We start from the raw sequence: 15963 nt of genomic DNA, 5'->3' as shown, positions 1-15963 counted from the left end.
AATTCAGTGAGGTAACAAAGGTAAAAAACTTAGAATAATGCATGGAACCCTCTTAACTGCGAGTCAGTAAACACTCACCTTTATTAGTGATGTAACTACATTTTTGACAAAGTCGCTGCTTGCTTACTTAAAACCTCCACATTGTCTGTGTTGAATGTACAGAAGAGGTGAACTATGGAAGGCACCATGTCAGAGTCAGGCTTACTTGGTAGAATGAGTTCCAACTCCCTGATGCTGGTGATTGCAAGACGATACTCAAGGGCACATAGAGGCACAGAGAGGCACAAGGCCTGGTACAAACCCATAACAAGATGATCAGAAAGCCATAGGAAAACAGAGGGATCAAACTAATTTTCCTTTAGTTCCCACCATACACCAGTACAGTTCTCTGCAATTCACACACGTTTCCCTCTCAAGCAAACATAACAGGCCTGTGGGAAAGGTATTATTATTCCCATTTAACACGCAACTAGACTAATGCTTAGAAAGTTTAAATAACTTGCCAAATATCACATCTATGTGGCAGAGCTAGGATTTGAACCAGCATCGGTCACATCCCACTGCCTCTGCCAATCTTTAGAAACATCTTTGGAAGAAGTGAAATATGTTAATCATAATGATGCGCTGAATAACATAGGACTGGGTACTATAGGCCCATGCAATCCCAAGGCGGGAAAAAATATTAATTTACGAAGGCTATTTTGCTTACTGTTATATTTCTCAGAGTGCACAGCGTAAGTGTTCGCTCTTTGCGAATTGAGTGAGTTTATGAGGGAATGGACAGAAGTGTGAATACCTATGCTCATACGATTACACCGTGTAGTTTGGTTGAGGATCTCGGGACACTCTGCCTTACATCTTATCTCAGCAGAGTAACAGGAACATTAGAGCTGTCATAGAAGGTGAAAGAGAAGGTTACTTATCATATCACTCATTCCAAATTACTCGTAGGCCAGTTTAAAAAGCAGCACACAAACATGACAGTGAGAGAGAGCCAGGAAAGCTCAGAGAGAGGGAGAGAGAGAATCCCAAGCAGCTTCTACACTGTCCTCCCAAAGCCTGACTCAGAGCGGAGCTCACAAACTATGAGATCATGAGCTGAGTCAAAAGCAATATAGTCACATGCCTAACTGACTGAGCCATCCAGGTAATCTCACCTTTGTTAAGATTGTAATCCCCAGGTTTTTACGGAGATAAATGACAGATCTTACAAACAACAACAAAACAGATTAGAAGGATGGTTCAAAACCAAGGATTGCAAGATTGCAGTAAGGATATAATATGTGGGAGTAATCGGGGTGGGTGGGAAGAAGATATGGCCAGGGGGCAGATGGAGGGTGTAAATGGAGGCTGGAATGTTACCAAAGGTGGAGACTTGTTACTTCCACTCCTTTACTCCAGAACTTGTTGTCCCCAGCATGTGATGTCCACTTACCATATGCTTCAGAGCTGGAGGATGGATAAGCTGCCCATTGTAATCAGGGGAAAACATTCCACCCACAGAATTCACTAATTGGCCTGTTCTATAATGTTTACCCTCTTACTGGCATTGCTAAAAGCACCTACTTTCTCTATACCACCATACACCAGGTGGATTTTCCCTTGTCAGCCTTTGCTCGCTTGCTTGTGAGTTTATTGGTCCACCTGTGGCCTTTATTCACCACTCACCGAAAAATATAGTAGCTCTTGAAGCGTTTGTTAAATCCTAAGGTGGGCCTAGTCAGTTTCTATTTAATCTTTTTCCTTAGTATGGGTTAAACTTTGTTAATGTACATGTTTCTTTTTTTAGGTGAAAAGTAAACACTTGTTTAGATTATCTGTTCATTTGCTCGCGCGCACACGCACGCACCAGGCGCACACACACACACACACACACACACACACACACACACACACACTGGTTGATATCATGACTGGCAAGAGGAAACATTCTCTCTATTCTTACTAATTTGCATTTCCATAACAAAATCCTAGAAACAATAACACACTCATACACGCTAATACAAGCATAGACTCCCTTTATAAAAGGGGCCACTAAAGAACATTTAAAGTTGCTTGAGGAGGAAAGAAGGGATTTGAGATATAGGATGAACATGTGTACCTTTTGAAATTCACATCCACAAACTACCTATTCATTTAAAAAACAAAAACAAAAACAAAAAGAAATCTGTTTCACTGATACTCAGCAACAGCACTGTGCATTAAAACCTAAAAGCACCTTTTATTTTGCATTTACTAGCTTCTCATTATAATTGATTCTTAACTAGGAAATAGCAAAATGCATTTTTAAAGCAGGAAACAAGAGTTAGCCTCCAAAACATGGCTAAACCACCACATCGTACACTTTCCTTTTTACAACCGTCATCCTTTTATGAACCAAATAAGTGAGGTACCACTCCAATGGTATTCAGATGCTAGCTGACTATTAGCCTTTCAACTACTGACAGTGGGGACAGGTTTGGAAATACTATTCAGTTTAAAAGTAGCAAGCAGATCTCTTTTAACACGAAAGGGACTCAGAGCTGAGCAGAAAAGGTGGGAGCAGTGAATTTACTCCTGGATGGCAAAACCTAGGTTGGCTGAAATCAGAAAATGCTTTTGAGATCAGCTTGTTCAGAAGCTCTCCATCTGAGATCCTTGGAACTGAGAAAACAGAAATGGGATCTCCTGCATTTATTCAACATTTCAAGGAGACTTTTTGAAGACCTCATAAGATTATCAGTGAAAAAGCTGCCTTGGATAAGCAAAACAAGTATTTTTTTTTTAGGCCCTACATCTTTCTGGTCATACCATCATTACCAAAATTATTTCTCATCATCAGCCCCCAGGCCAATAAGTTTCTCATGTCCCCGCATTGGTACTACATTCTTTCTACATTATATGCCAGTCCCCACAGTCCATTACACTTCCCTTTATCTTGCAAGATCCACCTCAAGTATTATCTCTTTTTTTTAAAAAAGAACACATTTTTGTTTGTTTTGAGACAGAGAGAGAGAGAGAGAGAGAGAGAGAGAGAGAGAGAAAGACATAGAGATAGAGATAAAGGGAGAGAGAAAGAGAGAGAGAGAGAGAGAGAGAGAGAGAGAGAGAGAAAGCAAGCAAAAGCAGGGGAGCAGCAGAGAGAGAATCCCAAGCAGGCTTAAGCAACTGAGCCACCCAGGAGTACCATCTCTTAATGAGAATATTATCTCTTAATGAATTTAGCACAGACAGCTCGGACCCTCGGGGTACCTGCTCAGTCTCCTCCTCCGGGACATCACCCGGCTTCCTCCCAGAGTGTACAAGCAGGGGAGCAGCAGAGAGAGAATCCCAAGCAGGCTTAACCAACTGAGCCACCCAGGAGTACCATCTGGGACCTGCCTGGGTCCAAATTACAGCTCTAACACTGATTGTAAGATTAGTCTAGGTCTGATCAGGTATCCCGTCTGCATCCCAGACGTGCAGCTTCCTAAATGGTACCTAGTCACAACATGCTGATATTGGTAGATTAGACAAAGACTATGCCACGGCGGAAAAAAAAACAAAAACAAAAACAAAAAACAAAAAACAAAAAAACTGGACCAAAAACAAAAGTACGTCGTTTATGATCTCATTCATCTAGAACTCTAAAAAAAAGAAATTAATATATTGTGACAGAGTGCAGATCAGTAATGGGTGGCAGAGAGGGGCAAGAGGAAAGTATAACCAAGGGAAACAAGGAAACTTTTCGGTGATGGATATGTTCACTATCTAGACTGTGGTGGTTCCATGGATATGTGTGTGTATATAGTTTTTGATCTGTGTGAATACTCATCCACACTGATGTATAAACTTATCAAATAGCACACTTTAGTTTCCTGCAAGTTATGCCAATTATACTACAATAAAACTTTTAAAAATAAAAACAAACAGGATGATATTTTTAATAAAATGCAATGTGTGGGATTTGTCTCAAATAAACCAGGCGAAGACGGGAGCAAGGACAAAACGGGTAGAAATACAGATGAAACAAGATTAGACATGAGTTGTTAATTTTTATAACTAGGTCCTAAGGACATGGGGGTATAATATACTATTTTCTTAACTTTTACATATTTGACATTTTCTATAATAAAAACATTTTTTCAGTTGAAGGGGAGCAAATCATAAACCAGGATAAACTAAAAGAACAAAACTACTATGCTGGCTCCAGAGCCCAGACTGCTAGTAGCCAAAGACTTTCTTAGAAGTTGAAGAGCAGGGGAATGTGGAGTTTAAAGGGACACATTTTATTCTCTACTCTATCACCTGAGAAACGTGCACGCTCCTTTGAGAGCTAAGCCATCCTTTCCCTGGTTGGCTCAAAGCTGGGCTCCCTTGCACACTTGACTTCTCGTGGAGCCTTCAAGCTGTCAGACCACACAGGCTTTCACAGATATGCTTCCAACAGCCTGAAGTTTAGGATAAAAGAAAAACCATCTTGTCGCCCATTTGAAGTATTTCATGCATGCTGAAGCAGCACCTGGTTAGATAGCCAAGTACTACAGCCACAGGCAACTCAGAAACACACAAACAGAAGCAGCATTTTTATCTTCTTTTCCTCCAAGCCTCTGCTCATGCATCTTACAAAAGGAGTCCCAATCACATCAACCGATTTTTAAAGAAAGGAACTCTTGGCCAACACTTGCTTAGAGCACACTAACTCATCTCATTTGAGCCTCATGTTTAACCTTGGGAAGCAGCAAGTATCTTTACCCCCCTTTTTAAGCATGCTAAATACTGAAACTCAGAGAGATGAAACAAATGGAGTGCCCAAGGTCACACAACTAGCCTGTGGCAGGGCCAGGAGTCGAGGTCCATCCCACCTCTGTGCCTGTGTAGCGTGACTACCTCACAAGCTTAGCAGAAACTCTCATCAAGATGCCTATATGAAGAAAAGTCATATCCCAATTAACCCACTTTTTTCTACCCAATCTCAAACACGTCAAAGGATTTTAAGAGTAGGCACATGAAACCATTACTGCAAATAAAGCTTTTTCAGTTATGTATAATTTCTTTATCCCCTAGCACAAGGATGTATGAAGAAGGGACAACAATTGACTTTAGACATTACATGAGGGGAGGAGAAGGAAGGGAATGCCCAAAGAAAGATCAAAGAAAGAAAACTAGGGATCAGACCGGAAAGAACAGCACAGTAAACACAAAACCCAAATTAACGACCCCCATGGTATTTTCTCTGTAACACCAGCATGTCCTGGGTGGTGATTACCCTGTTAGTGAAATGAAAGAAAACGGCCATTTTTTTCAAGCTACTGGTTTCACCCATGCTAGGTTAAACTGGAAGAGAATTTTTCAAAACTGTATTAAATTTGCTCACACTGTGGTGATTCTCCATTTTCCAACAAAACATGTCACTTTCAGAGTTCAAGGTCTACAGTAACAATCCTTGCCTCTGGGGTAATGCATGAAACTGGATAGTTAAAACGTGTATTCTGGTTCTCATAGCTAATAATAGCAACTAGTACTTACTGAGCACATATTATGAGCAGGTATAGTTTTTAATGCTTTTAATCTTCAAAATGGATCATCTGACACAGGTTTGCTTATTGTGAGGGCAACAATATAATTTATTGTCCAAATAAAGATACTTTGGGGAATCAAAGCGGAAAGCCATTAACAGTTGTGCCAGGCACGGCCACAATCCAGGAACATTTGGACATAGAATCACTAGCCTCATTTTGCAAATGGAGACTTAAGGAACAGAAAGGTTAAATAGCCTACCCAAGGTCACACATCTAGTCAGCCAGGGTTCAAGCCCAGGTCATCTGGCTCCAGGCTCATATTCGGCCATTCTGCCATGTGCCCCCTCTGAGCTGATATACTACCTTAAAAAAAAAAATACATCATCCCACTGTCTGGCTTTGGGGCCTTCCCCTTATACCATAGAAGCAAAGTCTCACCTTCCCTTGAGTAGTACTGGATGGTTTTCAAAAACTTCCAAGAAAAAATGATGTCCCAGAAATGAGTTTGGAAACTAGAGAATTCAACATTTTCCTTTCATTACTAAAAAAGAAAAAGAAAACTACACTCATCATAAAACTTCAGAGAGCCACAATGCCAGGTAAGTAGAAAGTGTTTTTGTGAATATACAAGACTGCTTGCAGATGTGCTTTTTGAGGCAACACAATACTGGTGTGTGTCACAACATCCCCTTTCTCAAATACCTCAGTGATACCACTGTTCTTTTACACTTACAGCTCTTCCTGCATCTTCCCTCAGATGACTGCACGTTTGCTTCAATGCTCCATTTAGTGTGTCTGTCAGACAGCAATTCACCAGCCAGGCTAAGGTCATGCCCTTCCACCAGCCAGCATCACTCTCTCTCCTCTTACCCCATCTATCCCTTTCTTCGTAGCCAGGGTAGAAGGACAAATAAAAATACAATAAATAAAAATAAAAAAAAAATAAAAATAAAAATAAAAATAAAAATAAATAAAAATAAAAATAAAAATAAAAATAAAAATAGTGTTGAAAGGGAAAAAAATACCCATTGAAAATTCTATATCCAGCAAAAGTGTATTTCAAACTGAAGAAAAAAGACTTTTTGGGGTGCCTGTTTGGCTCAGTCGGTTGAGCATCCGACCTTGGTTTCTGCTCAAGGCATGATCTCATGTTTAATGAGATTGAGCCCCACATAGGGCTCTCTGCTATCAGAATGGAGTCTGCTTGGAATTCTCTCCCCCCCCCCCCCCTTGGCCCCTTTCTCCCTCAACACAAATAAATAAACATTAAAAAAAGACGTTAGGCATGGAGTGCGTTATTCTTCCCAAAAGCATCTGAATTTTACAATCCCTCACCTTTGTAAACAACAAGAACAACAACAAGAAAAACAACAACAACCCCAAAACAAGTAATACGTTGTCAAACAAAAAAGGAAGTACTTTATCACTAGTAGATCTGCCTTGTAAGAAATAAAAAAAAAAAATTTCCTTGGAGGATACCTCAGTGGTTAAATACCTGACTTTAGCTCAGGTCATGATCTCATCATTCATGAGTTCAAGTCCCCCAGTTTGTGAGTTCAAGTGCCACATCAAGTGAGCTCCAGCCCCACTGCAAGTGAGCATGATACATGCTTTGAGTGAGATCGCATTATCTCTCCCTCTCTCTCTGCCTGTCGTGGGATTCTCTCTCTGCCCCTTGCTCGTTTGTGCCCCCTGTCTCTCTCAAGAGAAAGGTCTTTAGAAAAAGGAATATGGATATAGGTTTTAGATAAGGAATTCAGATCTATGTTTAAAAAAGAAGAGGATTAGAGTAGGAATAAGGGAAGGTAAGATAAAATATTTTATTTTTCTCATTCCCAACTTATCTGATAGATAACAATTTGCTTAAAGTGATAACAGCAACAATATACTCGGTTGATCATAGCATATGGATAAGGAGGTAGATGACCTCAATATTAGAAGGCATGGGTTGGAGGAATTGAGAAAGTTTTATAAGGTAGCTGCACTACCTTTGAAGTGGTACAGTGTGATTTGAAAGAGGAATTTGACTAGTTATAAATGAGTAATGCAAATGCAAATAAAGGGGATACCACTCCAACTGTTTAAAATAAAAAAGTATAGTGAATATGCTAAGAGAAAGAAGGAAATGGAATATACCCACTGCTGCATTAACATCCAGAAGGCAGAAAAAGGTGAAGATAGAAAGGAAGCAAAGTATAAATGCAGTGAATAGAAAACAGTTACAAACATGGTAGATATTATTCCAACTATATCAATACTCACACCAAATGTGAATAGTCTAAATATACCAGTTAAAGCTCAGAGATTGTCACAGGAGATCCAAAAACAAGATGCAACTCTATATTGTCTATAAGAAATTCACATGAGATATAAAGGTACAGATAGATTAAAAGTAAAAGGATGAAGAAAGATTTATCATGCTAATGCTTATCAAAAGAGAGTTGGAGTAATTGCATTAATCCCAGACAAAGCAAACTTCCAAACAAGGAAACTCTAGAGAGATAAAGAGTGTCATTATATAAAGAGATTATCTAGAGAGATAAAAGGGTCAGTTCTGTAAGAAAACATAACAATCCCTAATTTTCTATGTCTCACAACAGAGAATGAAAATACATGGTGGAAAAACTTTTAGCATTTCAAGGAGAAAGGGAACAATTCATTATTATAGTGGAGACTTCAACACCTTTCTGTCAGTGACTGAAGGTCTAGAAGGATATAGGTAAGGCTACAGCTGGACTAAGCAGTAGCAGTAATCACCTAGATCTAACTGATACGTATGGAATATTTTGTCCAACAGTAGTTGAATAAACATGTTTCTCAAGTTCACACAAACATGCACAAAGTCAGAACATGTTCTGGGCCATAAAACACATCCTACCAAATTTCAAAGCCTAGAAGCCATACAAAGTATGCTGTCAGGCCACACTGGAATTAAACTGGATGGAAAGCAATAATAAAAAGATAGCAGCAAAAATCCCCAGATTTTTAGAGATTAAAGAACATACTTCTAAATAACACATCAAAGAAGAAATCTTGAGAGAAATTTCAAAGTAGTTTGGACTCAAAGGAAATTAAATACAACCTATCAAAATGTGCAGGACGGGGGGTGGGGAGGCACTGAAAACATGATTTACAGTAAAATGTAAAACATTGAATGCATTTATTAGAAAAGTAGAAAGATCTTCGGGCATCTGGGTGCTCAGTCGTTTTAGCATGCAACTCTTAGTTTCCACTCAGGTCATGCTATCATGGTCATGAGATCAATCCCCTGTATTGGGTTCCTGCTTGGGATTCTCTCTCTCCCTCTCTCTGCCATGCCGCTGCTCACGTACATGCTTTTTCTGTCTCTCTCAAAGTAAGTAAATAAATGTAACAAAATCAAAAAGGAGAAAGACCTTAAATTAGCAGCCTAAACTTCCACCTTAGGAAAATAGGGGAGGAGGTACAGTTGAAGGCTGCAGTAGAAGAAAAGAAATAATAATAATTAAAAAAATAATAATTAGAACAGATATCAATAAAATAAAATATAGTAAAATACTGGAGATAATCAATAGAGAAATCAAAAGATGGTTCTTTGAAAATATCAATAAAGGCAATGAACCCCTAACTAGGTTATCCAAGGAAAAAAGTAGGCACAATTGGCTAATATCAAAAATGAAAGAGACATAACCACTACCAATACCATGATCATCAAGAGGATAATGGAAAATATTATGACTGACTCTATGCCCGCAAATTTCATAACTTATATGAAACAGATCAATTATTTAAAAGATGAACACGATGGGGCACCTGGGTGGCTCAGTCAGTAAATGTTTGACTTCAGCTCAGGTCATAATCTCCTGGCCCATGGGTTTGAGCCCTGTGTCAGGCTCTGTGCTAACATCTCAGAGCCTGGGGCCTGCTTCAGATTCTGCATCCCCCTCCCTTTCTGCCCCTTCCCACCTTCCACTCTACATTTCTCTCTCAGAAATAAATGAAAACGTTTTAGAAAAATATAGAAAACAAATAAAAGACACACACTACTAAAACCCACATAAGGAAACATAGATTATCTGCATAGGCCTATATCTATTAAGTAAATAGAGTCAAGGACGAAAAACCTTCCCAAAAGAAAGCATCAGGCCCACATGGTTTCACTGAAGAATTCTAGCAAACATTTACAGGAAAAAAATGATGCTAATGTCCTATAATCTCTTCCCGAAAATAAAAACAGAGGGAAAACTTCCTCATTCTAGGAGGCCAGCATTGACAAAACAAGGTAAAGGCATTATAAGAAAGGAAAACTGGAGACCAGAGTCTTGCATTTTCATAGACACAAAATACCCAATACATGTTAGCAAATCAAATCCAACAATGTGTAAAAAGAATTATACATCCATAACCAAGAGGGATTTAGTACCAGTATGGGAGACTGGTTCAATATTCAAAAATCAATTAGTTTAACCCCTCACAACAATAAGCTAAAGAAGAAAGACCGGATAATGATCAGATGGTCTTAGAAACAGATGCAGACAAGGCAATTGTTACCTCCATTCATAATAAATAAAACATTCTCTCCGCAAACTATGAGTCCAGGGAGGCTTCATCAACTTGATAAAGGACTTTTATAAAACAAACAAAAACAAATCCCCACCAAAAAAGCCTACAACTAGCATCATAAAAGTTTCACCATTTCATGGGGCGCCTGGGTGGCTCAGTCGGTTGAGTGTCCGACTTCAGCTCAGGTCATGGTCTCACAGTTCATGGGTTTGAGCCCTGCATCAGGCTCTGTGCTGACCACTTGCTCAGAGCCTGGAGCCTGCTTCGTATTCTGTCTCCTTCTCTCTCTGCCTCTCTCCCACTCATACTTTGTCTCACTCTTTTTCTCAAAAATAAATAAATATAGACACAAAATTAAAAAAAAATATTTCACCATTTCAGTGGAGAAGAATGGGATGCTTTCTGAAATGCTACTGTAGCTGATTATGAAGAGGCCAGGTAGGTGAAGACACCTGTAGTAATAACGGACATAATTATATAATTCTATAAGAACACACCCAGAACAGGCCTGTTCTGTTGAATTGTTCCTGATTCTGCTACAACACTAACTGTTGATCAGTTAATAATTTCTGATTCCATCTTTAGAGGAACTAAGTATTGACAAAACAAACATCTTGTAACACTGAATGTACATTCATGTTGTCAGAGGGACGTCATCCACCAACTTAGAGCTACTCAGAGTAAATAGAGAATTACATGGAGCCAAAGTATTCCCTGCAAATGATATTTTGTTTTTATATTATATTCTGTTGATTTTTTCCAGCTTTTTTATATTGTTCCTTTTTTTTCAAATCCCGATGATTCTACAAATATTAAAGTTTTAGTCATTTGTTTACAGGTGAATTTTAAAATCACGGGTATGTAGCTAAAACTGGCTGGCTGAAGAGAGTTTCCAGTTTCGATGAATGCAAATTAATAGATTCATTTAAGGGAACAAGCTTGAAAGCCAGATGTTGCTGTACCCCAAGAATAGGCCCAAGCTACTTGAGAATCAGTGAGAATAAATTATCTTTAGATAGCTCACAAACAGGAGCTTCTTAAATTTGGCTTCAGTATACACTCCATATGATAAATTAAAGACAAGGAAAGTAAAACAGAACCACAGCCATGACTGCAATCTGTACAGTAGAAAAGACCCTCCAGGAGATAATACATGTGTGTACAAGTTGTACATTTTACAGATTTGAGGGTTACCATTCGCACTATAGTTCATATAAATCATGTCCCCTAGAACTGTGCAGTATACAACTTGTGCAACCAATAGCAACAAACTGAAAACATTCTGATGCTGGTATAGAATAGCAAATATATGAACAAGGAGTACAAAGTATATCTGAAGTTATAAGGTGTATAAATTGGATTCATATAAAAGAAAAAATATCTCTAAATTGCACTTCATTAGTACTAAAACTTTTGCTTGGTAAAAGACTCTGTGAAAAGAACAGAAAGGCAATCTATGGACTTGGAGAAAATATTCCCAAATCATATATCCAGCAAAGGTCTTGTGTCCAGAATATCACACATTGAAGTGCGCAAAATGATGCTCCACAACACTAGGCTTCAGGGAAACACATTAAAACTGCCCTGAGATACTGCTATACACATATTGAAACCGTTTTTTTCAATCTTTACTTATTTTTGAGGGATAAAGAGAGACAGAGTGTGAGCAGGGAGGGGCAGAGAGAGAGGAGATACAGAATCCAAAGCAGGCTCCAGGTTCCGAGTTGTCAGCATAGAGCCAAACATGGGGCTTGAACTCACAAACCGTGAGATCATGACCTGAGCTGAAGTCAGCTACTCAATCTACTGAGCCAACCAGGAGCCCATGAAATATATCTATTTTTTTAAAGACAATACCTAATACTTGCATGTGACCCATAAATCTGACTCCTAGACATTTGCTCTAGAGAAGTGAAAACTTATGTTTATAAAACAAAAACAAAAAAACATGCACACAAATGTTTACCGCAACTCTAATCATAACTGACAAAAATGGAAAAACACAAATTTCCTTCAGGAAATGAATGGTTAAACAAACCCTGGTATATCCGTACAGGGAAACACTAAGAAACAGATGTATTGTAAAGGCTTGATGTTGAATGAAAGAAACCAGTCTCATAAAGTTACCTACAATAAGGATTCATTTATATGATATTAAAGTTGGAGATAGATGGTTGCCAGGCCTCAGGGGTGGGGTGACAGTGATTCAACATGGGGGAATTCTGGGAGCTGATGGAATTGTTCTCTTTGCGTCTAATTTTTTTTTTTGGGGGGGAGACAGAGAGTGAGAGAGGGGAATGCACAGAAAAAGAGGTAGAGAGGGATAATCCCAAGTAGGCTCCGGGAAGTTCGTGAGCAGGGGCTCAAACTCAAGAACAGTGACATCATGACCTTAGCCAAAATCAAGAGTGGGATGCTTAAGTGACTAAGCCACCTATGTGCCCCAGGAACAGAACTCTTCTGTATTATCACTAGGGTGACATTTACATGAGTATATACAATCTTTAAAACTCAAAGCACTATGCACCAAAAGAGTTATTTTATATAATTGTTAATTACACAACAAAAAGCATTTTCAAAAAAATACCACATCTGTCCTCATGTCTCCATTTCCTGCGTCCACACTAATTCCTGTCATGTTCACCTCTCCTGGTCAACTGCAATGACTCCTTACCTGATTTCCTCCCAATTACCTTCTTCAATCTGTCTTTCTAATAAACTTATGAAATATTACTCCTGAATAAAGTGTTATAAGGAAAAAAAATTAGCCAGATCTAAATAGTTGCACCTTCCTTAGATCATGCATGTACACCACTCCCTATGGTATTTGTAACACGAAGACCCAATGTGCAAATACAATAAGCAGCAAAGGGGAGCCTGAGTGGCTCAGTTAGTTGAGTGACCTAATCTTAGTTTCAGTTTAGGTCATGATTTCGCCATTTGTGGTTTCAAGCCCCAGGTCACACTCTGCACAGAGCCTGCTTGGAATTTTCTCTTCCCCCTCTCTCATCCCCTCCCCTTCCTCACACACACTGTAAGTCAACCACCCACCCACCCACCCAACCAACGAACAAACATTAAAATCAAAATAAGCAGCCCAAATCGTAAGGGTTTGTAGTCTGTTACACATTTATCCCATAGTTCAAATAAAAGCAAAGAAAACTTGACTATCGTGCTGGAATTATTTTTCTTTCTTATACCCAACTCATTTTGCTCACTTGTGGTTCATTTCTGTGTCTTCTCCTCTAAATGCAGTGCCCACTTCCTCTGGCAGTCCTACTTGAAGTGAATTTCTAACTGCTTCAACTCAGTACCTTCTTCATTCTGTTGCCTTTGTCATGAAGAACTGGAACAAAAATCCGTGAAAGAATGAACACCCCAGGCCTGGCATGCCAATACTAACACCTGGCAAACAGCAACAACGTCCCAGAGACAGCAACTAGCAAACAATCCGTTGTCTATGTAGGAAACATGAGCGAGAAGATGGAAGAAATAGAAGTTCCCAAAGGGAGCCTGAAAAAGAAAACCAAAAACAAAATCCACTGGCGTTAAAAAGTGAAAACAGGTAACACCAAGGTTTATCTCAATGTTATTGCAGGTGTTACTGGATAGACTAGATGAACCTGAAGCAAATGATTTCTAAACAACAAAAACAACAACAACAACAACAACAACAACAACAGCAGCAGTAGCAGCAGCAACAACAACAACAACAAAAGAGTCTTCTAAAATATGCATTGGTGTAATTTAGCAGATAATCAGAGCTGCAGAAACTAGCTGTATGTGGGAATAATCAGAATACCATAGGTACTCAGAGGAGTCACGCTTATTGTTAATAACTGATGCTCAGGTGGTGTGATCACTGTATCACACAAAACCAAGTAAGGGTGTTAAAAAGGAGGAGGGAACCCACGCAGGGCAGCAGATGCCAGAACACATGGGGTGAATCAAGGACTCAGTGAAACGGAGACTTAATCACAGGGTGAACAATTTGACTGAAAATGCTGCAGATTCAGGCCAGCACACAGCCTCCAGGCTCCCTGGCAGGAGTCCTGGGAATATCAGGGGCAAAGCAATGAACTTACAGCTACCAATCACTTCCCTGTGGCAAGCACGTTACCTGATAAAGCATCTCAATTGACCCTGTGTACAGAAGAAGGAATTGAGGCTGAAGGAGATGTGATAATTGCTCAAGGTCACAGAACTAAGAAAGTTATGGAAATGGCCGTTACCCCAAGCACTCTGACTCCTTAGTGCATTACATGCTGTCTCAAGTATGCAAAACTCAGCTTCAGTAACCCTTTTACCATCTTTTTAAGCAAATTTTTTTCAAAAAGTTTTGATTGTTGTATTTTCATTTTTATTTGTTTCCTTATGTCTTTTAATTTCTTTTCTAATTGTCTGCTTGACTGATTTGTTCTTTAGTAGGATGTTTTTTAACCTGTATGCTTTTAGAGGTTTAGCAGACTCTTTCCTGTAGTTTATTTCAAGTTCAAAACATTGTGACCTGAAAGTGTGCATGGTGTCATCTCAATTCTGTTATATTTACTGAAGGTTTTTTGTGACCCAGTATGTGGTCTCTATTGCAGAATGTTCCACGTGCACTCCAGAAGAAAGTATGCTCTCCTGCTTTGGGATGTAGAGTTCTAAAATATCTGACACGTCCTTCTGGTCCAATGTATCATTCAGGACCATTGTTTCTTTCCTGATTCTGTCTAGATTTTCTGTCCATTGTTGTAAGTTGAGTATTAAAGCCCCCTGCAATTACCATATTCTTATCAATGAGATTGTTAATGTTTGTGATTAAATGTTTTAAATCTTTGTGTGCTTCCGAATTCACTGCATAGTCATTATAATTGTTAGCTCCTCCTGATGGACAGACACAGTAATTATTTAATAATGCCCTTAAACATCTCTTGCTACAAACTTTAATTTAAGGTCAAGTTTGTCTGATATAAGTATGGCTAATACAGTTTCCTCTTGACTCCCAGTAGCATGAAAGGTAGTTCTCCATCCCCCCACTTCCAATAGTAAGATGTCCTCAGGTATGAAAGGAGTCTCTTGTAAGACAGCAAATAGATGGGTCTTGTTTTGTATTATCCATTCTGATACCCTATGTCTTTTGGTTGGAGCATTTATTCCACTTCCATGCAGTGTTATTATGGAGAGCTATGGTTCCGAGGCACTGTGATGTCTGTACTTTCATGCTTGTACTGGTGTCTGTGGCACTTTGTGATACTTGCGACATTTCCCTCATAGAATCCCTCTTAGCATCTCTTGCAGGGATGGTTTAGCGGTGATGAATTCCTTCAGTTTTGGTTTGTTTGGGAAGACCTTTACCTCTCCTTCGATTCTGAATGGGAGGCTGGCTGGGTAAAGGATTCTTGGTTGCATATTTTTCCTATTCATCACATTGAAGATTCCCCTATTCCTTTATGGTTTGTCTGATTTCAGTAGATGGGTCTGCTCTTATCCCAATACTTCTAACTTTGTACGTTAAGGTCCACTCATCCCTAGCTGCTTTCAGAATTCTCTCTTCATGCTTGTATTTTGCCAGTTTCACTATTATATGTTGTACAGGAGATCAACTCAAGTTACATCTGAAGGGAGTTCTCTGTGCCCGTTTGGTGTCAATGCCAGTTTCCTTCCCCAGATTGTGGAAGTTCTCAGCTATGATTTGTTCAAGGTCATCTTCACACCCCTTTTTGCTCTCTTCTGGAAATCCTGTGCTATGGATATTGTTCCATTTGATTGCATCACTTAGTTCTCTAATTCTCCCCTCTCGATTCTCAATTTTTTCTCTATCTTTTTCTCACCTCCTTTCCCCCATGTTTTTATCTTCTAACTCATTTAGCCTCCCCTCTGTCTCTTCAATCCGCGCTGTGGCTGCCTCCATTTTAAATTGCACCTCATTTATACCATTTGAATGCATCATGACCAC

The sequence above is a fragment of the Panthera onca genome, chromosome Y (assembly GCF_046562875.1).
Source record: "Panthera onca isolate mPanOnc1 chromosome Y, mPanOnc1 haplotype 2, whole genome shotgun sequence".
In the NCBI taxonomy this organism is placed as follows: domain Eukaryota; kingdom Metazoa; phylum Chordata; class Mammalia; order Carnivora; family Felidae; genus Panthera; species Panthera onca.
This window is presented reverse-complemented; position numbering follows the sequence as displayed.